Raw genomic sequence first — 24,507 nt, 5'->3', positions numbered from 1 at the left:
AGTAGGTGGTGCTATTGACCATGAAGTCATTTAGTTCCTGTACTGCACCTCACCAGGCAGACCCTAAGCAAGTCATTTAAACTCTGCAAGTCTTGGCTTTCTCATCTTTAAAACAAGATAGTAATTGTATCACTCACAGAGTATTGCCATAAGAGTGAAATGACATATCACACACACCCGCAGTGCACCAAGCACATGGTGAACCTTTTGATGGTTCTAGAACTATTAGTATCTCTATTCCCATGTCAGTCCTCCAAACAGCTCTGCCATCTCATCTCCAGTTCTAAACACAAACACCACGGCCTTGAGCATTCTCAAAGTAGGGGTATTTATATTGATGAAAACAATCTTTTCGTGTTTTCATGGAGGAAGAAGTGAGGTGAACAGATGAATTGACACTCATTTGTGACCTAATCCACGTGTCAAAGTCTCGTTTCCCAAAGAGAACGGCTAGTATTTCTGAGCAGCTGTCAAACCTCCTTGATTTACACAAATGCAATAACACCTGCTGAATTAACCTGTGGCATCTGTCAAAACCCACCTCTGCCAAAAACAAATCTTTCTCCTCCTGGCATGCTGAATAAGAGACAGAGATGCATTAAACATTTACTGAGACACTTCAAGATAGTCTCGGGTAACAGGAAGTGTTGTGAGACTTATTTGGCATACTTTAAGTGCATATGAGACAGCAGGAGACACACAAGGAATGTTCCTGAGGTTTTTTCTTTCAATCAGCTTCCTCTGTGGCTTTTACACTATAATTTATTTTTAAAGAGGCATCATAGTTTTCTGGGTGCCATAATAAAATCTAAAATAAATGTTTTCACCCAGATAAGCACTATTAAAAGGAAAGGATACTGAATTCATTTAAATACATTTGCAAAAGACTGATTTTCCCAAGGGAGGGAACATATCCTATTTCTTTAATTATTCTTGAAGTTTTGCCTATCAACTGACAATTTCCTACAGAAAGGAAGCAAAACAGCCTGGCTTTCCTGACAGCAAAGAGCTATAATAATACTAGAATGAAAACGGACTTGTCACTTTCCTTATCTGTTCTAATGCCTGAGTTACTAGGAGTCAGAAATGAAATAACCCCCACTCTAGTGAACACAGTTGCTAAGAATATATTAAACTGAAAGTTAAATTCAAAGTCAACTTCTTCTAGTTTTTGAAGATCAGTGTATGCAGGCTTAACTCTAAGCAACAGGCATGATGAGTTATACAAAATTAGAGAAAATATAGTCATATTTTCTTCAATTTTCCAACTACTTTTCTACTCTTCTCTAAAGCCCAGCACCTGCCATCACGGCTGCTAACAGCAGGGTATCTGGGTGATACATAAGCACCTGATTAAGCGCTCCACAACCCTTGCACTAAGCCTAGGTCACCAGCCCCAAATCTTTCAGTCTTAGCACAGTTCCTCTTTAGACGCTGTGGTTTCTTCCTTGTCATTGAACTTGGTTCAGGTCTTCATGAACTGGTCCTCTGCCAAAAGCAATGATTTCTCCTGAAGAGTGGTGATCGTTATACAACATTGCGAAGGTATTCAATGGACAGCACTGTGAAATGTGCACTTAAAATTGATTAAAAATGGCAAATGTTACATTGTGCATATTTTACTGCAAAAAAAGTAATTATCTATAACTTTTATTTCTAGGCAGCAGAGGGGGCTTGCTTCCCAGAGGGTCCTGGCCTTTTTTTTTCCAACAGGTCCACCATCTCTATATTTTTGCATGCCAAAGGCAAAGGCTTTTTGTACTAATCACAGGTATACAAAATAAAACTGTGCCTTTATACCCTTTCCCTTCTCCTTCAAAAGATGGAATGTAATTTCCCCTTGAATGTATAGGGGCTCTCGAAACCAGCTGAATATGGGAGGTACCATGCTGTATAAATTGTGAGGATAGATGCCTAAAGGCATTTCACCTTCTTTCTTGCTTGCTCAAACTCTCATGCTGCTTCCCTCACCTACCACATAGGCAGTCCAACTACCCTGAGGCCACCATGCTGTAAGGAAGCCCAAACCAACCCACATAGGGAGACCAATAAAGAAGCCCTAAGACCACAGGAAGACAGAGGGATGCAGCTCTCACCTTCTCCGGCTTCAGTCACTGACTGCAGCTGCATGAGGCTCTGAATCAGAACTACACACTCAAGCCCTTCCCAAATTTACCACAGCAGAGAATAAAATTATTGTTGTTGACCCATAAGTTGTAATGCAGCAATAGAGAACTAGAACAGAATTTAATACCTGAAAGTGGGTACCACAATAAAAACCAAAAATATGTGACACTGGATTTGAGACCAGGCAGAAGCTGAAAGAGCCTTGAAGAGACTATTTAGGAAAGCCTAAAAGGCCTGGAGAAAATTTTAGTAAGGTTTTAAAAGACCTCAAGGAAGCTGTCTGTGGAAGCTTGAAGGAAAGTAAGGAAAATATTATTAGAAGGCTAAGGAAAGGAGATTCTTTTATATAGTGACAGAAAACTGAACAAAGCTGTCATCTGAAGTAACATGGAAAACAGAGAATGTACCTGATGAACTTGGTGATCTAACTAAGGAAATTTCCAGGTCGAACGTTGAGAGCGCTGCCTGGTTTCTTTGAGCTGCCTACGGTAAAATGAGAGAAGAGATGAACTGAAAAGCAATTATGCAGGTTTTGAATTGGATTTGAAGAGTATGCAAAGGCCCTCGAAACAGTCCTTTCAGCTGGCAAAAGCCGCTCAAAATAAGAAAGGGTCCCAAGCCAAAGATCAAATCCAAAATGTGACTATGGAGTATCAGAAAAACCTAAGGCAGGGCCTCTTGGCACCTTTTGGACAGACAAAAAGGCTGAAAAAGACCTTAAGGGCATGCCTTTCAGTTAAACAAAAGGATTTCTGTGAACCTTAAGAGCACTGTCCCTCAGCAACGTCACAGGTAAACTGAAGGTAGAAAAGGGATCCGTGGGTGTGGCTTTTGTCTAATGAAATAGATCAGAATTAATACACAGGAAGCCTATAATGTTTTAAAAGAATTGTGTTCGAGAATACTGAAAATTAAAAGAGGGCTTTGGACTTTTAATTTCCAAAGACTGAAAGCAGGATGAGAAAACTAATCAAATGCAAATACAAGCTCCAGGCTCATCTTGTATATTTCCTGCCCCAATCCTACAATCGGTCATTTCTCCAAGGAGTCCTAGTTCCTTTTATTGCAGGATGGTACTAGAAGCCAAGATCTGAGTACTAGGTGTACTCATTGCCTCTGGGATGTCATTGTTTCTAGGCTTATTCAGATGACAGAGCAAAGAAATATATCTATGTGTACAGAGTCCCTCATGTACATGCATATTTATAAATATTTCTATATATATATATCTGTATTTCTATTAAGCTAAACATGAGTTCATAGTGATGTCTTTAATGCTAATCTATTACTGCATGGATCATTCTAGCGTCCTCCCCTTGCTTATTTCTAACCTCCCACACCAACAGTGAGAGACTGGTTTTTACAACCACCATCCATTTAGTTCTTTCCCATGTGGGTATGGGATATAATTCTGCACTGCTATACATGTATATTGGTATTGAATGGTTAAGTAAATGGATGACTAATTTTAGGACTGGGGCAGGAACTATACAGGATGAGCCTGGAGTATTTCGTTGTGCCAGAAAGGAAGTACTCAAACACAACAAAACACAAACACACACACACACACACACACACACACTGATAGGGTATTTCAAAGGGACACAGAAACCAACTGAAAGAATCTCAATGGCCAAATCTAGAAACAATTTGAAAAAGAATATCGGATTATAACCCCAAGTAAAAAATAAATACTCATGAGTCCATACTGATATAAACAAATGTTTGAATACATAAATAAATGAAGGAAAAGACAAATATCTTATTCAGAACAACTGCAAATAATTTATGTAGATATATTCCCCCCTCCCCCAGGAGGTAGAGCATAATTCCCCAAGCTTTGTGTCATGTTTATAATGACCTCCTTCCAAAAAGTACACTTTGGAAAGGGGGAAAAGTTAACTCTACAGTTGAGAAACCTAACACTACCTTAACTAGATAATCAAAGTCAACAGTGATGTAATGTTGATCGCATGTACCCTTGATATAATGAAATACTAATAGCACTTCACCTCTTGAGTTTTCTTCCCCAAACCTATAGCTCTAGTCTAACAATGAGAAGACCATCAGACAAACCACAATTGAGGGACATTCTACAAAATATCTGACCAATACCCCTCAAAACTGTCAAGGTCATTAGAAACAGGGTAAGTCTGAGAACTGTCACAGCTAAGAGGAGCCTAAGAAGATGTCACAAGTAAATGTAATACAGTACCTTTGATGGGATTCTGGCACAGTAAAATAACATTAGGAAACAACTAATAAAATCTGAATAATGTCTAGAGTTTAGTTAATAATTGTGTATCAATATTGATTTGTTAATTGTGACAAATGTACATAAGATGCAAGATGTTAATAACAGGAAATTGGACATACATAACAATTTTCTGTATGATCTTTATGATTTTTCTGTAAATCTAAAACTATTCTAAAATAAGAAGTTTATTTAAAAGAAAAGGAATTACAGAAGGAACTGGATCATCCTAAGGGTATCACAGGGTTGCTATACCAATCCAGGATTACCTACTGCTAGATTTTTTATTGCATTGAGAAAATTTCTGTGTTGCCAATTACTCTTGATATAATTTTCAAATCCTTCCTATTAGAGCAAGAAAATGAAAAATGAGTATACTGGGTCTCAGAGGTGTGAGAGAAGAATGACAGGACTGAGAAAAGGAAGAGGCATAGAAAGAACTAAGTTCTTTCTGAAGCTGGGCTATTATCTTCTAAGAACCCAGATTCTGATATCATATTTGTGTGAGTAACTACACATTTTTACTTTTAACTGAAAGAATGATTCACCTTCCACAGCTGAAGAAAGATCTCTAATTGTTGTTGTGGGTTGTAATATGGGAAAGAAAAGGATATTAAAAAAAACAAACAAAACAAACAAACAAAAAAAACATGCTGGGCAGAATCTAAAAACAACCTGAGGTAGCAAACGAAGTTTGGTGGGGACCAGTGGGAAGAACAAAGTTGATAGAGTATTTGGGAAGGGATTTTTAAGATGTGGTGTGTTAGAAGGATAATTGGATATAAAAGGTGGTGTCACCTCAGTCAAGAATCCCTGTGTTACCTGTGATCCTCAGAGGATTATTCTTGTCTGGATGGCTGGAAGCCCCTAGCATCTGCAGGGCAAAGCGGGTGATATACCTGGCAGTCCTTTTGAGATTTTGTATATTTCTGAGCAGGGGACACAGAGGCCCAGTTCATGAGTGAATGTCTCGGAAGACTCCCCAGAAAGAGTCTGGGCCTCTTTGGTTAACTGGGTGGTTCACTAGTGACTGTCCAAGGTCAAGGATGCCACATCCACATCATCAATTAAATGGGCAATTAAGAATTGCATTTAGGTTAGAAACCCAGATACGTGTAACTGAGGAGACGCAAAATCAACAAAATAGAAATGTAATGAGATCAGAAATAAAAAGCAGAATGTGGTAACCAAGTAAAGCCCACGACCCCAGCAGTGGAGGTACAGTGAAGCGGAGAGGAGATTGTAATTTTTGTTCAGGGGTTATTAAGAAGAAACACCTGAAAACAAACCACTGCAAAGAGGATTTATTATCTGTTTGCTTCTGGTTATTACTCACTCTCTAGAAGCCCCTGAAGGTCATATCTACATCATTTCCCACAGGGTTTTAATGGGGTGGATATGGAGGTGAAATTTTGGTCCCCAAATTTGACACTCTAGGAATGGAAGGGATTCTAGAGACAAACTTTCATTTTATTTCCTTTCTCGGAAAACCCCATGTCTCATTTCATAAATTAAAAACTTGGCGTGATATATTTAATTGTAATTTCTTCCTCGGCCCATGTAAAGTTCAATCTGAAACAATTTCAGAGTGTTTCATTTTAATGACTGAAATGTGTATTCAATTCCTATAAAAATCCAAAGCTCCATTCCGAATGCAGTTGACATTCTCCAGCACATCATTTAAATTTCTCCTAGTAATTTTCTGCCTTCTGTGAGACAGTGATATTACACTGCCTCAAGGCATTTTGCATATTTTGTTGATTTTAACATTTAAAGTCCTGGCGGTTTTTACTCTCTCATTATGTCCCTGTTCATGTCCCATATTTTTCTCTACTCTTCTCTAAGAAGCAGTGAGGAAGTTGAAATAATTTGTGCAAGTTTAAAAAGCAATTTCTCAGAGATGGGGACAGAAGAAGGTTTGAGACAGAAGCATCAATGAACATATCAAGAGTCAAGGAGGGCTTCCCTGGTGGCGCAGTGGTTGAGAGTCTGCCTGCCAATGCAGGGGACACAGGTTCGAGCCCTGGTCTGGGAAGATCCCACATGCCGTGGAGCAACTGGGCCCGTGAGCCATAACTACTGAGCCTGCGTGTCTGGAGCCTGTGCTCCGCAACAAGAGAGGCCCGCGATAGTGAGAGGCCCGCGCACCGCGATGAAGAGTGGCCCCCGCTTGCCGCAACTAGAGAAAGCCCTCGCACAGAAACGAAGACCCAACACAGCCAAAAATAAATAAATAAATAAAATTTTTTTAAAAAAGAGTCAAGGAAGTTTGTTCTGGTTATGATGGCTATGAAATAACTGAATTCTTCTACCTACTATGTAGAAGTCTTCAAAATAAAATGGAAGCTGAGGTCTAGAATCACTTTCAGCATTTAGGGAAAGAAAAAAATTATAAAACCACTACATTATTTGAAATTTCTTAGGCAAAAGAATAGGAGAGACATGGGGGAAAACGGTAGAGTGCTCCAAGTCTCTGACTTTTCAAAAGTAAACTCTTAAGTGGAGAAGAAACACTTGAATGAAAATAGGAGAGAAGAATAAGCCAATCTGATCAAAAGGCAATGCCAAGAGCCATTATGCCTATTAAAATTTTCCAAATACCTCCATTCCAATGTATTAGTATGAAAAGGAAGAACCTGTGTCATATTTAAGATATGTATGTATTGTATCTTTTACCTATATATTTTCCATTGTAATATCTAGAACATGACACATGCTCCCAGGTACTTGTAAACTTTAACTAGTAGTATTCTTTGTAAATATTTTTATTTTTAATCTTTACCCCTCATTTCTCCTCATCCATTTGCTTTCTTTGGCCTAGATCTTTTTCATTTATCCATCCATTGATCCACCTATCTAACACTTACTGAGAAACTCCAGTGTGGTAGATTAAAGATGGCCACACATTCTTTGACACTTTTCAAATTGAGATCTGGTGAGGTGGCGGGGATGTCTATTTTCCTTTCTTTTGAATCTAGATGGGCTCTGCAAAAGCTCTAACCAATTAGAATAACTGACTGGGCAGAATTAATGTTGTTCCTTTTTTGAGCCAGGCCTTGAAAAACTGGTAGCTTCTACTTCGTATTTTTTGAAATGCCTGTCCTGGGGGGAAGTCAGTCACCTTGTGAGAAGGTTAATGCCCTTGAGTCTCACTGTATGAGGAAGCCCGGGCTAACCACACACAGAGGCCATGTGGGAGAGATGGCTGATGGGCCCTAGTGACAGACACGTGAGTGAGGAAGCTTTTTGATGACTCCAGCCACAGGCCATCTGACTGCAACCACATGAATGACCCTAAGAAACAACCAACCACTGAGTCTGTCAACACCCAGAAAAGACAAAAGATATATTGTTATTTTAGCAACTAAGTTTTGGAATGGATTATCATGTAGCAATAGATAACCAGAACAGCCATATCCCATGTAGAATGCTGGGAGGATACAGGGAAAAGTAAAACAAGAATCTCTTTCTCAAGGAAAAAGTAGAAAAGTTTTAATTAACATTATGAGAAGTACTTTAAAAGTGACTAATTCTACAGGAACATAGAGGAATAAAGGATTAATTATAGCTATGGTCAGGTTTTGTAAATGTTCATTGTTGAAGTAAAAGAGAGGTGATTGAACTGTGTGAATTATTTAAATTCTCTGAGACGCAGTTTCCTTATTTATAAATCTTGTAAGGATTAAGTAGATTAATCATGTAAAATGCTTAAACTATGGTCTGGCCCATGGTAAATGATCAATATATGTTAGCTGCTATTATTATTTTATTATTATTATCATCATCATCATCAACAGCAGCAGTAGCAGTGACAAGCATCTCCATCCCAAGATGTAAGTGAAAAGACCAATAACTCTGACAAGTTGGTTCTGCTGGCCGTTGGTGGTAAAGGAGTCCATAGTTACGCTTCTGCCTCTCACACTAATGTTCTTTTGAGCATCTCTGATCTTCAACAGCCATCAAATATTTGTATTGCTGCTAGTCACACTAGTCTGTCTAAAATCATTGTTTCTAAATGCTGTATAGAGGAAAGACACTATGGCATAATGTTTAATCCTGTTTTGCACATAAACTGGCTGTGTGACTTTCTGTGCTTCATATGCCTTATCTTTAAAACAAAAAAAATTGTTTATCTACCCCAACAAGTTGTAGTGAGGATGAAATGGGTTAATATATACATGTGGAGTCCTTAGCACATAGTGTTGAATAAATGTTAGTTTTTTTATTATTATTATTATTACTATTACCGCCACTGGCAAGTGAAAATAATACAGTCCCCACTATATGCTAGCTATTCTTATATATCACTAATGAGCCATTCAACAACATTTGACCATAATTGTTACCATTTCTGTGAGAAAACTGAGGTTCAGAGACAAATTATTTTCCCACTGTCACCTAGCAAGATACTGATAAAATCACACTTTAATCCACATCTAGCTGATTCCAAATCTCTTTCCTTTTCTTTTTTTTTTTTTTTTTTTTTTTTTTAAATTTTATTTATTTATTTATTTATTTTTGGCTGTGTTGGGTCTTCGTTTCTGTGCGAGGGCTTTCTCCAGTTGCAGCAAGCGGGGGCCACTCTTCATCGCGGTGCGCGGGCCTCTCACTGTCGCGGCCTCTCTTATTGCGGAGCACAGGCTCCAGATGCGCAGGCTCAGTAATTGTGGCTCACGGGCTTAGTTGCTCCGTGGCATGTGGGATTTTCCCAGACCAGGGCTCGAACCCGTGTCCCCTGCATTGGCAGGCAGATTCTCAACCACTGCGCCAACAGGGAAGCCCCTCTTTCCTTTTCTACTATGTCATTCCTTCTTGAAAAAATATTCATTGTTTACCTGAAATTCAAATTTAACTGGGTGACATAATTATCTGACAATCCAGTGTCTTTACATATTTTGTATATAGCTGTTAAACCTGAAACATTTTTTCTTTTTTGCTAACCACTGAAAATCAGAGATCTAGCCTTTTGACACTTATGTCTTCATTTGTTAGATGAAGTTTAGTTGAGGGAAGGAACACATTTTTGTATTAGATATATCCTACCCTTAGACCCAGAGATTATTACCCAAACAGATCGAAAGTGTTCCTTGGAGAAAGGGACTTTGTCTAACTCGAGTTTGGGTCTCCCAACACTATATATAACATATACGGGCTCTCAAAAAAATGCTCATGGAATCAAAACAGCAGTCAAGGGTTCTTAGGAGTCCTTCAGAGGGAAGATGTGTACAGTGAGAAAATGTTTAACAAATGGTGTGCACAGCAAACATGAAGCAGCAGGAACCTTGTGTAGCTGTTTGGCAAGTTAGAAATTAACAGTCATCTTTCTTCTAATACAACCAGAAGAAACTTCAAATCCACTTATCCAAGCCTTAGGGGTAAGTATTGTGACTACTCCCTATTCATGATGAAGCTCTAAATAGACAGACTTGACTGATACTAGCATATCTGGAATATTATATACTATGGCCAAAGTTTGATTCAAAGTTGTATTATAGTAGGAAAGTTTCTTCACCATCATCATCACGATCATCATCATCATCATCATCATCATCATCGTCATCATTATCATGTGATACCTATTTGCACACTGCATCATCTTCAGGATTACATTCAGTGAGAAAATCATAAAACTAAGGAAACCTTTTGGAGAGAGAAAGAGAAGGCCTGACTAAGGTTTAGTTACAGGGAAGGACAATGGAGAACCTAAAATAAAACTACCGCAAGAGACAGAAGCAGTGGATTGAAATAGAGGAAAAGGAAAAAATAAAATGTTTGATCTCTGAGCTGAAAAAACTGGAAGGCAAGTGGGGGCCACTCTTCATCACGGTGAGCGGGCCTCTCACTATCGCGGCCTCTCTTGTTGCGGAGCACAGGCTCCAGACGCACAGGCTCAGTAATTGTGGCTCACGGGCCTAGTTGCTCCGCGGCATGTGGGATCTTCCCAGACCAGGGCTCGAACCCGTGTTCCCTGCATTGGCAGGCAGATTCTCAACCACTGCGCCACCAGGGAAGCACCCCCCCAGCCAGTTTTTGCATGGAGATCTCTTGACACAGTATCTCCAGAGGAGTGGGGTTTATCCCCTCTGCCCAGGCCAGGAATCTGCTCAAGCAGCCATCAGCATGGCAAGAAGAGTGGAATAATCCAACTACATCTCTGTGAACTTGACCATCTTGATACTTGACCATCTTGATACTTATTTACTGTGGACAATTCTTCTGTTTTATGTGATCTTGTGTAATTTACTTAACATCTCTGTGCCTCTATTTTCTCACCTGTGAAATGAGGTTAATAATAGCACCTATTATTCGCTGCATGTCTGTTATATAAGCTAAGCTTAAAAGCAATGTAATAAATTCTTGCTGTTAATATTACCTATTTTTCACTGTAAACACTGCATTATGCAGTGACAACACTTTATTGTAACAAAAGAAGCTGTAGCCTTGGGAACCCAAAACAGTTTTGGCTTTGAACTTCTCTGACACTACACTGAGGGATGAGAGGGAGCTTCCCTCTTTGAAGGCCCATCTACCTGGGACAACAGGAGGAAGCACTCAAGCCTTGCAGTCCACCCCTATAATTCTCAGGCCTACAGGTCCACCAGAGTGCCAGAGTACCATAAAAAACCAATAACATGGTGGGTGCAGAGCATTCTCCAATCTCAGGGCATACACTGGGGGCCGGTACCAGCTCTGAGATCTCGGACTGAACAGCACTGGCAAACCTGGCCAACGCTAAACACACAAGATTCCTGAACATGGAAGGGGAAGAGGGAGTCTCTGACAAGGGCAGGCATCTGTTTGACCTTTATGCTTTGGTCACCACCTCAAAGTAAGATACTCTTCACCCAATTAGTCGCAGAAAATACAGACATACCTCAGAGATACTGTGGGTTCAGTTCCAGACTACCACAATAAAGCAAATGTCACAATAAGGGGAGTCACACAAATTGTTGGGTTTCCCAGTGTATATAAAAGTCATGTGTACACTATGCTGTAGTCTATTAAGTGTGCAGTAGCATTACACCTAAAAAACAGTGTACGTGCCTTAATTAAAAATGCTAACCATCACCTAAGCCTTCAGCAAGCTGTAAACTTTTTGCTGGTAGAGGGTCTTGCCTCGATGTCTATGGCTGCTGACAGATCAGGGTGGTGGCTGCTGAGGGCTGGGATAGCTGCGGTAATTTCTTAAAATAAGACAACACTGAAGTTTGCCGCATCTATTGACTCTTCCTCTCACGAACAATTTCTCTGTAGCATGCAATGCCATTTGATAACATCTGACCCATAATAAAACTTTCAAAACTGGAGTCATTCTTCTCAAACCCTGCTGCTGCTCTATTAAGTAAGTTTATGAAATATTCCAAATCCTTTGTTGCCATTTCAACAATCTTCATATCACCTTCACCAGGAGTAGATTCCATCTCAAGAAGCCACTTTCTTTGTTCATCCATAAAAAGCAATTCTTCATCCATTCAAGTTTTATCATGAGATTGCAAGCAATTCAGTTGCATCTTCAGGTTCCACTTCTAATTCCAGTTCTCTTGCTATTTCCACTTCATCTGCAGTTATTTCCTCCAGTGAAGTCTTGAACCCCTCCAAGTCATTCATGAGGGTGAGATCAACTTCTTCCCAACTCCTGTTAATGCTGATATTTTGACCTTTTCCCATGAATCACAGATGTTCTTAATGACATCTAGAATGGTGAATCCTTTCCCGAAGGTTTTAAATTTACTTCACCCCAGTCCATCAGAGTAATTACTATCTATGGCAGCTATAGTCTTATGAAATATATTGTTAAATCATGAGACTTGAAAATCAAAATCACTCCAAGCTTAATCCATGGGCTGCAGAATGGATATTGTGTTAGCAGGCATGAAAACATTATTCTCATTACACACCTTCATCAGAGCTCTTGGGTGACCAGGTGCATCATCAATGGGCAGTAATATTTTGGAAGGAATCTTTCCTCTGAGCAATAGGTCTCCCCAGTGGGTTTCAAATATGTAGTAAACCATGAGGTAAACAGATGTGCTGTCATCCAGGCTTTGTTGTTCCATTTATAGAGCACAGGCAGAGTAGACTGAGCATAATTCTGAAGGGCCCTAGGATTTTTCAGAACGGTAAGTGAGCACTGGGTTCAATTTAAAGTCACCAGGTACATTAGGCCCTAACAAGGGAGTCAGTCTGTCCTTTGAAGCTTTTAGGCCAGGAATTAATGTCTCCTCTCTAGCTATAAAAATCCTACATGGCATCTTCTTCCAATATAAGGCTGTTTTGCCTACATTGAAAATCTGTTATTTGGTGTAGCCATTCACGCAGTAAAGCATGCTTTAAATTTTTAGCAACTTAAATATGGTTGGGGTTAGAAGTTTGATAACAGCATCATGTAATATTTGCTCTTTTAAAAACATCACAGAACAATTCTCTACCCTTTGAGTAGACCTTGGTTAAATTGCAAGTAATTTATTTGGAAAAATAAAAAACCGAAAGAACAGAAATAATTCTATATTTGTCTTTCGACATTTTCTTCCTCCTGATGATTTATCTTAGTTTTGTTTTGCTGACTCACCACTTCTTTGAGTGTTGTGACCTTAAGGCAACTACTTTACTGTTTTTTGCTTTTTTGTTTTTAGAAAAATCCAGTCTCTTGGTTAAAGCACATTCACAGTGGATTATTTTCTTCTTTTCCCCATCAGTTCTCAATACAAATGCAGTACATTTCATAAAATGACAGTACCCACTGCTCTTTTCAACACTTTCAGAAATACATTTAGTGGTATGTTTGTGGATGACAAAATGATGTCAACGCATTTATCAGTCTGCCTTTCTACTAAATTGTAGATCAATGCAGGGCATTTGATGTATACCATGTATTTTAAGTGCTGTCCTCAACACTTCTGAAAATGGGTTATACCAAAAGCTTTAAGCATGAATTCATGACACTCTATTTAGAATTGGAAATCCACAAATTTCAGACTAGCTTATTCTATATTGATTCTCCTGTGGAAGAGATATAATGTTTAGAGACTACGTTGGCTAGAATTTTCTCTCTTAAAAAACAAGCAAACGAACCAAATAGCAAAAATCATTTTTTGTTTCAGAGAAACCCTTACAAGTGTTCCTAAGAACAAATAAATAAGACTCATCAAATAGGACTTCTATTTCTACTTCTGTTTATGATGTGTGATATATACATGCATGTATATGTATATACACATACATATATACATATGTCTATACGTATGTCTATATGTATGTATGTATATACCACACACACATATATAATTTTGAAGGTGCTGGAGAACTGCTGAAGCACAGAACTTGAGGAGCAAAGTCCTACAGCCACCACATAAGTAGTCCAACTGCCCTGAGGCCACCACGCTGTAAGAAGCCCAAACTAGACCACGTGTAGAACCCATATGGAGATACTCAAGACTACATGAAGAGAGAGGCCCCAAGATTACATGAAGAGCCAGTGTCCAGCTGTTGCAGCTTCCACTGTTCTTGCTTCACAGCACTGACTGCAACTTCATGGAATACCCTGAGTTGAACCTTTCCAAATTTTTTACCCACAGAAACTGTGAGAGATAACAAAATGATGATTGCTGTTTCAAGCCACAAAAAGAAAAAAAACCAAAGGAGATGAAAAACATACTTCCTTCAGGGAATCTGCCAATTTCTGGAACACAGTGAGAGACCAAGATTCTGTACAACGGGTCTAGTCAGGGGGCAACTGCAAGGAGTCAGAGAACCCACAGAGAACTTCTGAAAATATCAAGGTGCTGAAGAGACAAAACTCGGAGTTCAAGACTGCATGCAGCCAATATTCAAAACTAACAGGTAGGTTTTACATTTTATCAGCTGCTCTTTTCACATAACATGCACAAAAATGGCTAAATGGAAAAAGGCTGATCATAGCAAGTATTGGTGCGCATGTGGAGCGACTCAAACTCTCATATGTTGAAAGTGTTACAGCCACCTGCACGTCTATTTGGCATTCAGTATCTACTAGTGACAAATATGTATATTCCACTCCTAGATATAAACTTGGATATACACTTAGCAGAAACAACTACATATGTTCATGAAAAGGCATGTACACTAGTGCATAGCAGCACTCTCCTTAAAAAAGTAAAAAAGGAAACAATTCAAAGGTTCATCACAGCAGAATGAATGAATGATCTTACATTCATACAATGAAATGCTACGCAGTAATGAGAGTGAATGAACTCCTTCTACATGGAATAGCACAGTTTAATCTTACAAACATTATGTTGATTGAAATAAAGCCAAACACAAAAGAATTCCTTCTTTTTGATTTCATTTATATAAAGCTCAAAAATAGGCAAAACTAATCTATACTGTGAGAAGTTAGGATAATGACTACCTTGGAAAGCATAGTGACTGGAAGTGGTCATTAGTGGGGTTCTGGGACGCTGCCAATGTTCTATTTCTTGATCAGGTTGCTGGTTATATGGGTATTTTCTCTTGGTGAAAATTTATTGAGCTGTACACTTATGATTTGTGCATATCTCTAATAAGCTGTATGTCAATAATTATTCTTTTAAAAATAAGATCTTGCTCCTATACTTTCATTGGTTTTCATTCTGGGAACCCTCCAGGTTTTCAGTGAACAGCTATGAACTATCCCATCCTGGCTCTGGCAGGCGAAGGAAAAGTAATCATTTTGAAATACATCTGGAGCATTCTCTATAACAAAGGCCTACTCTCCAGGGAAAAAGACTCTACCAGCAACTTACCCTAGGTAGAAGGAAGGGTCTTCACCCAACTCCAGCTCCCTCTAGACTTCCTGTCTCACCTAAGGGGGAAAGAAGAGAGCAAAGAAACACTTATGAAAGTCAAAACCCAGGGACACAGGCCCACTAAATGACTGACTTTTAATCATAAGATTATAGATCACTTTTCCACCCACACACCCTACTACCACACCAACAGGACTCCAGTATAATAACAATAGATAACACTGAAAGAGCTGCAAGGTGCAGACTTTATCTAAGGAGGAATTCTTAGGGAAGCTTCCAAAAACAGGGAGACAAAAACAAGTACACTCCAGGAATCTGAAGCCAGTGGCACCTACGGCTAGAGCAAACATTAAACACAGCCCAACCTCTAGCCAGATTAACATAGAACCTCACACTAAGGGCCTGTTTATAATTCCTATTATCTCATGCCTGACCTTAAACAAAAAAAATCACAAGACAAGCTAAAAGGCAAGAAAAAGGAAGGTTTCCAGGCTGGACCAATATATATTTTTAATATACAGTATAAACTCTCTCCTGAATAACTGAATTAATCTACTCGATTCAAGGTAATTTTTTCCTTCATTGGGCATACGGCTTAGTTATCTGTTTGAGTTATAAATAGTATCACACTTTTGGAGATTGTAATACCGAATTTAATTAACACATTTTCTGCTAACATGCTGAATAACATTCTTTACCTCAGATCACTGCTCAAATGTCACCTCATCAGTGAGTCCTTACATCACTTAAAATAGCAGCACTTCTCCACACCCCTGATCCACTCCCCCTGTTTATTTTTCTTCATATCTGACACATTATAAATCTTATTCGATTGTTTATTATTTCCCTCCCCCCGCTAGAACATAAGCTTCACGACGGCTGATTTGTTCATTACCTCTCCCCAAAGTTCCTATGACAGTTAAGTGTTTGGTAAATATATGTTAAGTAAACGAACAAACATACACTCCATCAACATTTATTTATAGTGAAATAAAGATACCAGATTACACGATGGTGGCTCACCCTGATTGAATTCTTACCGTGTACGAAGAACTGTGCTGGGGACGGCCCTCGTGCCGTCGGGCGCGCGGTGGCCCCAGGGGCCAGGGGTGGGTGCAGGACGTCACCTGTACAAGGACATGCTTCTGAAGGACCAGTACTGCATCCTGATCCTGGGTCTGGACAACGCGTGAGGACTACTGTCTTGGAGCGGTCAAAAACCCGGTTTCATACGAACTCCAAGGGGATGATTCTGTCCAAAATCACCACCACCGCGGGTCTAAGCCTCTGGCACTGTGGACGCAGGAAAGGCTTGCCTCGTGCTGTGGGGCTTAGCGGGGGGCAGGAAGAGCTGCAGTCCTTGTGGGACAAGGACCAAGCAGAGGGCCACGGCGTCCTCTATGTCATGGCCTCCACGGAGGAGGAGAGACCGTCCGGGTCCAAGCGTTGGAGAAGACGGTCACGAGCGAGGCGCTGGGCCGCGTCCCCATCCTGGTGCTGGCCAGCAAGCAGGACGTTGAGACTTGCCTCTGGATCCGCGACATCCAGACTGCGTTCAGGGACTGCACCTCCAAGACCGGGCGGGCGTGCCAGCCTGACCCAGGCCTGCTCGGCCCTCACAGGTAAGGGGGCTGCGCGAGGGCGTCGGTGAAGCGCGCCGTGCGGAACGTGCGCCGGCCGCCGGCAGCGGGACGTCACGCAAGCGCAGCCACGCCCCCTGGCGCCCACCGCTCATCCCCGGAGCCGCGGGAGCTCCTGCCCGCCCGGTGCCACCCATCCTGGGGCCTGGGGTTGCTTTGCCTTGTGGTTTTTCCATTTGCTCTGTTTAAAAAAAAAAAAAAAAAGTGTGTTAAACAGCTATAGCTTTTACATGGATTACCTTATTGAAGCTTCACAACAACTCTATGTAGGTACTATTATCTTATCCCTTTTGCAAATGAGAAAGCTAAAGAACAAAGAGATAAATTATCCACCATACCCCAGAGATAAATTGAATTTTTTTTTTTATCTTTCAGAATTTTGTCTAAATTACCAACCTTATAAGTCATAAATGATAGGAACCCACTCAGCCTAAAGAAGGACCAATACACACATCTCTGAGGGGCTTTTTTGAAGGTATGTCAAATAATTCTGCCATCATCAGACCATCACCCACATCCAGAGAAGACCAGAAGTTAGGAAAGGGTTTCTTGGAAGTAAAAATAGTTGTCTTTTCAGATAGTCATTACTATGTTGAAGAAAAGGGCTGTGGCTTTTCCCATCTTCCTTTCTTCTTTTCACATTCCTCTTCTCCTCAAGAGCTGTGCTGCCCAAGAGAATAATCCAGAGATGCTCATCTCACTCCCATATTTGCTAAGCGTCAGAAACTCATAGACCCTCCCAAGCTTACTGCACCAAGCTGGGGTGCAGTGAGAGAATTCTCAGTAGCTTAACCTGTGTCCTCTGGAGTTTGGGAGCATACACAGACATAGAATCATATATCTACCTCGTATCTGGATAACGCTGAAGTTAAATGAAGCAGCCCCTTATTGCAGGGCCTGAATGTAGGGAGCCATAAACAGTCACAACTCCCAACAGTCTGCCATGACAGAGCCAGGATGAATCTATGTTGAAGGTCCCCATTTATGAAGGTGGATGGCTGGCGCAGTGGAAGCTCAAAAGTGAGAGACTGTGGAATAAACCCACCAGGTGTAGGGTCTGAGTTGGGCATGACAAGATGTCAGCCAGAGAGGACATCGTCGATATCATTAAACCATGCGGTGCAGAAATCCCCACAACTCCGCCAAAAAATGAAATGCAGCACAAGCTGGCATTTGGATGTCTGTCCCAGAGCAGGCATTGACAACCTATCAACAGTAGCCAAGAGAAAATAAAATTGCAGGACCAAAGAAGTAAAAAGTAAATTAAAAGCTTACACTTTGGTTCTAATCTCTTTTCTCCTTCACTGTGCTGCTTCAGATTTCTTTCATGTCAGGTAAGAGGGAGGAGGAATAAATGAATAGGCCCTCCACTAATTCAAGACCACAAGCCGCAGGTCAGCGTGAGTTAGGATAGGGAAGGGAGTTGCTTTTAAAAACTGGATTAAGATGTAAGTCATGTTGTAGTCTGTTGTGGAACTTATAACACATAAACTCCTTTTAATTGAAAGTTCTCAGGAAGCTATGACATCTGTCTGCCCTTCTTCATCAAGGGATGAAGAAGACTAGATCAAACCAAACAGGTTGAAAGCAATAGTGAAGAAAAATTAAACTTTCCTGCTTGTACCCTACCAAGATTGGATTATTCTGTAAACATGTTACAGTGATAGCACTCGTACTTTATCTAGCCTTAATATATCTAAAAATAAATAATTAAAAAGGAATATAACATAATCCTCATGATCTCTAAAAACACTGAAATATGGCAAAATCTGGGCTAAGAATCCATTTCGTATTTTGGTACCAAGGGTCTAGATTTGCAGTGTCAGTCCTGGCATAAATGGGTTATTTTTGGCACAGAGTCCACAGTTAATCTCAGTGAACCAGTTTGCATCTGCCCCAACAGCAATATGTGGAATCCGAAATATGCAGTAAAGACCAACACAACACAATAGAGAAGACACAGTGTATCTAATCTGCTAAGATACCATAAGATTATCAAGATTATGTATGAAGGGACAGCAAAACACCTACTTAGACAACAAAATAATAACCACAATCATTGATTGAGTGATGTCAGTCACCATACAAAGTACTTTTCTTAGCTCATTTAATCCTATCAACCCATGAGGTAGGTTCATTATCTTTCCCATATATTTAAATATGAGGAAACTGAGGCATAGGGAAATTTAAAAACTTGTTTGTCATCCAGCTATTAGGTATCAGATAGGACTTGAAACCAAACATTTAGGATGCAGTCTATGCTTTCTCTAATTTTTATGTAAAAGAGATGTCTCAAGTGGCAAAATGGAACTACTTAAAATTCTTTATAAGTGGTTATGAAATTATAAGAGAGTTCCCCTGTGTTTCCTTAAGAACCAGAACTCCTAGTGTCAGAGGTATCAGTTTTGAAAAATTTCCTCTGTCCAAAGTTGATTATAGCATTATTATAAAATCCTCAGTGCTTGTCTTTTCTGGGTCTTCAAACCTGGTATGGTGGGCAGGGATTTCTTTAAAGTCAAATTTAGCTGGAGGGGAAATATAAATCATTAAAGGTGGACTGGCCCCAAAGGCTTAGTGCTTCTGTTCTTTTATCTTTCCACTTCTTGTAATACAAATATTACAAGATTACATATTTCTGCATGTTTTCCTTTTTTTAAAAGCCTAAATATATATTGGTTTCATATTTTGATTATTACTTTAGTAAGTTTAGTAACTTTTTTCATACTTTTGATTATTACTTCAGTTGAAATAAATGTTAAGGGCTCAAAACTAATGCATTCATTCTCTCAGCTACTAGGAGTGTTGCTGCCAATGGCTCTCAACTGAGTTCATCTCTAGAATTATCCTTGGTTGAAAGAAATAGCCTTAGTCAATATTAAAACACTTCCTTGAGGGCCGCTTGAATTTAATGAGTAGTCAAAGTTGTGGTACAAAGTTCTTGATCCTCCTGACTCAACTGAGACAATTCTGAAGGGCTCTCCCAGTTTCAGAAATGTCCATAGGATCAGGTGAGGCCTCTGTTAGAAATAATCACAGTTCGGTTTCATCCTCTGCCCTGTTTTACCTTCCTCATCCCTCACTTGTGTTGTTCCCCAGTAAAAGCACTCCCCAATAAACCTGCATGCAGATGCTAGAGTCTTAGAATCTATTTACTGTGGAATTTAACCTAAGAGATTTGGTACTAGGAGTATACCTAGGAAGCAAACTCAGAAATGTGATTTTGGATCCAGATCCACTGCTGGCTATGTGGCAATAAAGACCCTATCATTTGCAGTGCAATTCTTAGAATTTTTACCAATGGTGAACTGGAATGAGATACTGGTGAAACAGTGCAGACTGCCATGTCACCCACTACTGTGGCACCAACACTCTTCTCTCATCAAGTAGCGATAGCTAAGTGAGAAGTGACCATCTAAAATTGGAGGAGAAAAGGCCAAGCTAAATTCATAAATTGGTTGACTCAGCATATGGGTATAGGCTGAAAATAGACAGCTATTTCACTACAGCCCCACTTAGTGGTGGCCTTGAAAGACAGTGGCTAGAGAAAATTATAGCACTCAATAAAGTTTTGGGCAGTGCTCCTGGTCATTGACTTTGTACGGAAAGAGAAATAGTCATGTATGAATATACATTGATTCATGGACAGTGACAAATGGCTTGGCTATTTGTTTGGGGCCCTGGTATGAGAAAAATTGGAAGACTGCAAGGAAAGATGTATTGGCTGTATTTATCAAGGGGGATACGGAGTATGAAGATCCTTGTATTGTATATTAATACCAGAGAATATCCACTACAACCAAGTGGACAGAATTCAACAGCTAATTGATGCTTACACAGCCTATGTCCTTAGCCACTGGCAAATTTCCAATCTGACAGCAACTGAGACCAATACTGAGCCTCCAATATGGTACAATCCCTTGAGGAGATGAACCAGTCATCTGGTGGCAAGTTGAGTACATTGGATTCCTTCTACACTGCAAAAACCAGTGATTTATATTGACTGGAACCAACAATTATTCTGAGTGCGGGTTACCTTTATTGCTTTCAAGACCTCAACCAGTATCACTATACAAAGATTTACAGAGTTTTTAATCTACCAACATGGGATCCCTCAAAACAACAAACAAAACCAGAGGAAACATTTTAAAGAAAAAGTGGTCCAGTCATGAGCACGTGGTCATGGGTTCCATTGGTCCTGTTACATTCTGTGTTACCTGGAAACTACCAGCTTGGTGGGGTGATGGAATGTGCAGATGAGACACCAGCTTGGATAATGGGGCACCATCCCTCATGATGTGACACATCCCCCAAATCAACATCCGTTATATTGTGCTGGGTCCCCAATATATAAACACCTGGACACAGGAACCAAGGAGTGCAGATAAGAGTGTCTCTAATGATAATCAATCTCAGAGACCTACTCGGAGTTTTGCTTCCTATAGCTTTAACTCTAGACTCCATGGCTCTAGATATTCTGGTTTCCAGACAGAGAACCCTTCCGCCAGAGGACACAGTAAGAGTCCCACCAAACTTTAAGTCAAAATTGACCGCTGGACACTTCAAACTTCTTGTACCCAGAGTTCAGCAGGCAAGCAATGGTGGCACCATCATGGCAGGTATAATTGATCCTGATATTCATAGGGAGGCAAGGCTGCTGGTACATAATAGGGACAAGGAAGAATTCATTTGGCATCCACGTGGTCCACTGGGGCATCTGTTGGTTCTCCTATGTTCATTATTGACAGTAAATAGTCAAGTACAGCAGTTATTGCTTGGGAAATGCACAGGACTAGGGGCTCTCATCCCTCATGGATAAGAGTCTGCATCACTCAACCACATACGCCATCAAGACCAGCAGAGAGCTAGTCAATGGTGAGGTAAATCTAGAATGAGTAGTAAAGGAGGGAGATGATGTATATCCCTGAACTTAGCTGCAGCAGTGGGGTCTTCAGTTTGTGCTGTTAACTCTTCTCTTGCATGTTTTCCTGGTAACGGAGGCCAACCAGAATCCTGGAAGAGCTGATTTCAGATGGGATAAATTCATTATGTGAAGTAAATGCATACAAGAGACACCCAGGGGTGAACTGTAATAAATGCTGCGGTGTACCTCCCAGGTCCCTCCTCGGAGCCTATGTGCCCATTCCCCAGTTGTCAGAAGTGTTGACTATTGACAGCTCTTAGCTGAACCCTTCTCTGAGAATTACCCTTGGTTTGTGGAAGCTTCCTCATCCAAGGTTACGTCCCTTCCCTCTGGGTAGCCCGGTGCCAGTGATTGGTTGATGCACGGGTACAAAACCTAACCTCTTTGCTTCTGTTGGGGCAACCTGCAACTCTGAAGGGCCATCCCAGCTCTGTTGCAACTGCATCATGGTTAAACTTTTCCCTCTGCTCCATCCTGCTTTCTTCACCCCTCTCATATGCTGTTCTCAAGACCACTTCTCCAATAAACTGCTTGCATGCATGTCTCTCAAGACCTGCGTGTCAAATTTCAATTAGCATCCTTTTCTTGCCTTCTTCATGAGATAAGATTGCCAGTGCTGGATACTGAAGACACAGCCTAGGAGATGTGGTACTTACTCATCTACTATTAAAAAGTGCCATAACCTATTTCCTTTGAAACCCCCGCAGCGGCTCTTTTTAATATGAAACAATGTAAAGTCTTTACCAAAGCCACCAATTTCCTGTATCTTTAAGCCTCTTGTCTCATTTCAAGAACCACAAAAACACTATCATTAACAAAAGCCAGCAGTATTTCTCAACCTAAATTCAAATTGGATATTTCAGTTTGTTTACTACAAAAACCATCTCCAGAAGTGTCTTTATGGTTGCCGGAATAATGTTTCATTGCCAACAAACTAAAATCAAAACCCTTGCCATGGTAGGTTCTCCACTTTGTCTTTAAATTAATCTCCACTATACTCTGCTCCAGCTACACTGGCTGATAAACAATTCACTAAGATGTCTTGTGCCATTGTTGGAGTGCCCTCCTCTCTCACCACTCTCCCACCCGCTAGTGAATCCCATCTCTCATGTCATCTCTTTCATAAAGTTTTCATGACCAACAGAGGTCATGAAAATGTTTCCCATAGTTCATGGGAGAAAGACACTAATCCTTAACACAGCCTAGAAGCTTCTGCATTATATGGCCTTTCTCTCTCTCTCTCTCTGTCCAGCTTTCTCTTGCATGTTGCTCTCGAAGTTTCAGTCCTACTGGCATTTTTCTCTTTATAGCACCATATTCTTCCTTCTAAAGGGTTATTTGCATACCAGCCCTCATTCCTATAACACTTCCTTTGGCCTGAAAGTTCCAGTCCTTTGCCTGGTTAATTCTTATTCTTTCAGATCTAAGATCAGTCTTCACTTCCTCAGGGAAACTTTACCTGATTTCTCAGAATAAGTAAGAATTCCTTTATTGTATGCTCTCACAGAACACATAATTCCAGTTATGGCAGCAGCTATGTGCTAGCTACTCTCTTTCCCTCAGTGATTCAGTGCTTTTCTTATTGGCTCAGAAAGGTTTGGGTAGAAGATCAGAAATACTTAATGTAGATACTTCCAGGAAGAAGGAATTAAATATGGGAATGCAAAGCCCACACAAGTCTTTGGAAGGGTGGGAAGAGTGAAGCCTAGGGGAAAATGCCATTCAAATTCAGGATACGATAAAGTACAGGAGTCACTTGTGATCTCTGCTGGACCTTTGTGGCTAATTCACAAGAGGAAGCCCAGAAGCTGCTAGCGACACCTCCTATCAGCTGTTTGCCAAAGCTCATGAAGTTTCCTAACACCTCACAGGAGAAAACTTCTGCTTCTTTTCTTCCTTCTAAATCTCCTATGAGAACCTCTCGTTAGTGGAATCTAATCTACTAGGAATTTTGGGCAACCTAGGCTTCCAGATCAGAGTCAACAAAATTTTTCTATAACGGGCCAGATGGTGAATATTTTAGGCTTTGTCAATGTAGTGTGAAAAGTAAGTACATAGAGACACTGAAATTTGAATCTCAGATAGTGTTTGCATGTTATAAACTCTTATTTTTCTTTTGATTTTTTTCCCCCCAACCATTTACATTTGTAAAAACCATTCTCAGCTTTGAGCAGTACAAAACAGGTGGCAGGCTGAATTTGGGCCACAGACAGTTGTTTGCCAACCCTTGTCCTAGACCCTGCAAAACAAGAAAGCTGGAAATGGTGCTGACATGTCAACAATCTGGCCACTGACTAATAAGACCACGATGATTTTAGGATCTCAACAAGGCCAGAAGAGTTAGGGAAGAGAAAGTGAAGAGCAGGAGGAGATGTCAGCGGAGTCTGAGCCATCACTCCTGAAATTTACTTGTGGTTTCTTGACCCGCTCAGGCTCAGTCTTGCACATACATACATACCAATCACATTTCATAAGGGAATGAATGCTGTTGCACACATCCAACTTCATAATGTCTTCAGTTGATGGTAGACATTCTTATAGTCCATTCTTAGAGTCACGTGCTGTTCTACACCATATTGGGCTGTTTCTTTTCTATTAGAGCCTAGTAGTAAACACAAAGCAGCTTTGCCACTGGAAAATAGTGGTTGGCAGAAGAGGAAATAGGCTTCCTTCCAAAACCTCAGGGATCTGCTTTGTGATGTTACTATTGCTGGCACATACTTCATCCCTTTCTGCCACAAATTTTTCAAGTACTACTCGGTCTTCTGGGTCACAGACCTAAGTGGCAGGTCACCTTGTATA

At 40.4% G+C, this 24,507-nt stretch overlaps 1 pseudogene; it reads left to right on the top strand.

The window, feature by feature from the left end:
- Positions 1-12,394: 12,394 nt before the first annotated feature.
- LOC103007620 (ADP-ribosylation factor-related protein 1-like) lies at positions 12,395-16,795 on the top strand (annotated as a pseudogene).
- Positions 16,796-24,507: the final 7,712 nt, after the last annotated feature.

Source organism: Balaenoptera acutorostrata, chromosome 14, assembly GCF_949987535.1.
Source record: "Balaenoptera acutorostrata chromosome 14, mBalAcu1.1, whole genome shotgun sequence".
NCBI lineage: Eukaryota > Metazoa > Chordata > Mammalia > Artiodactyla > Balaenopteridae > Balaenoptera > Balaenoptera acutorostrata.
This window is presented reverse-complemented; position numbering and strand designations above follow the sequence as displayed.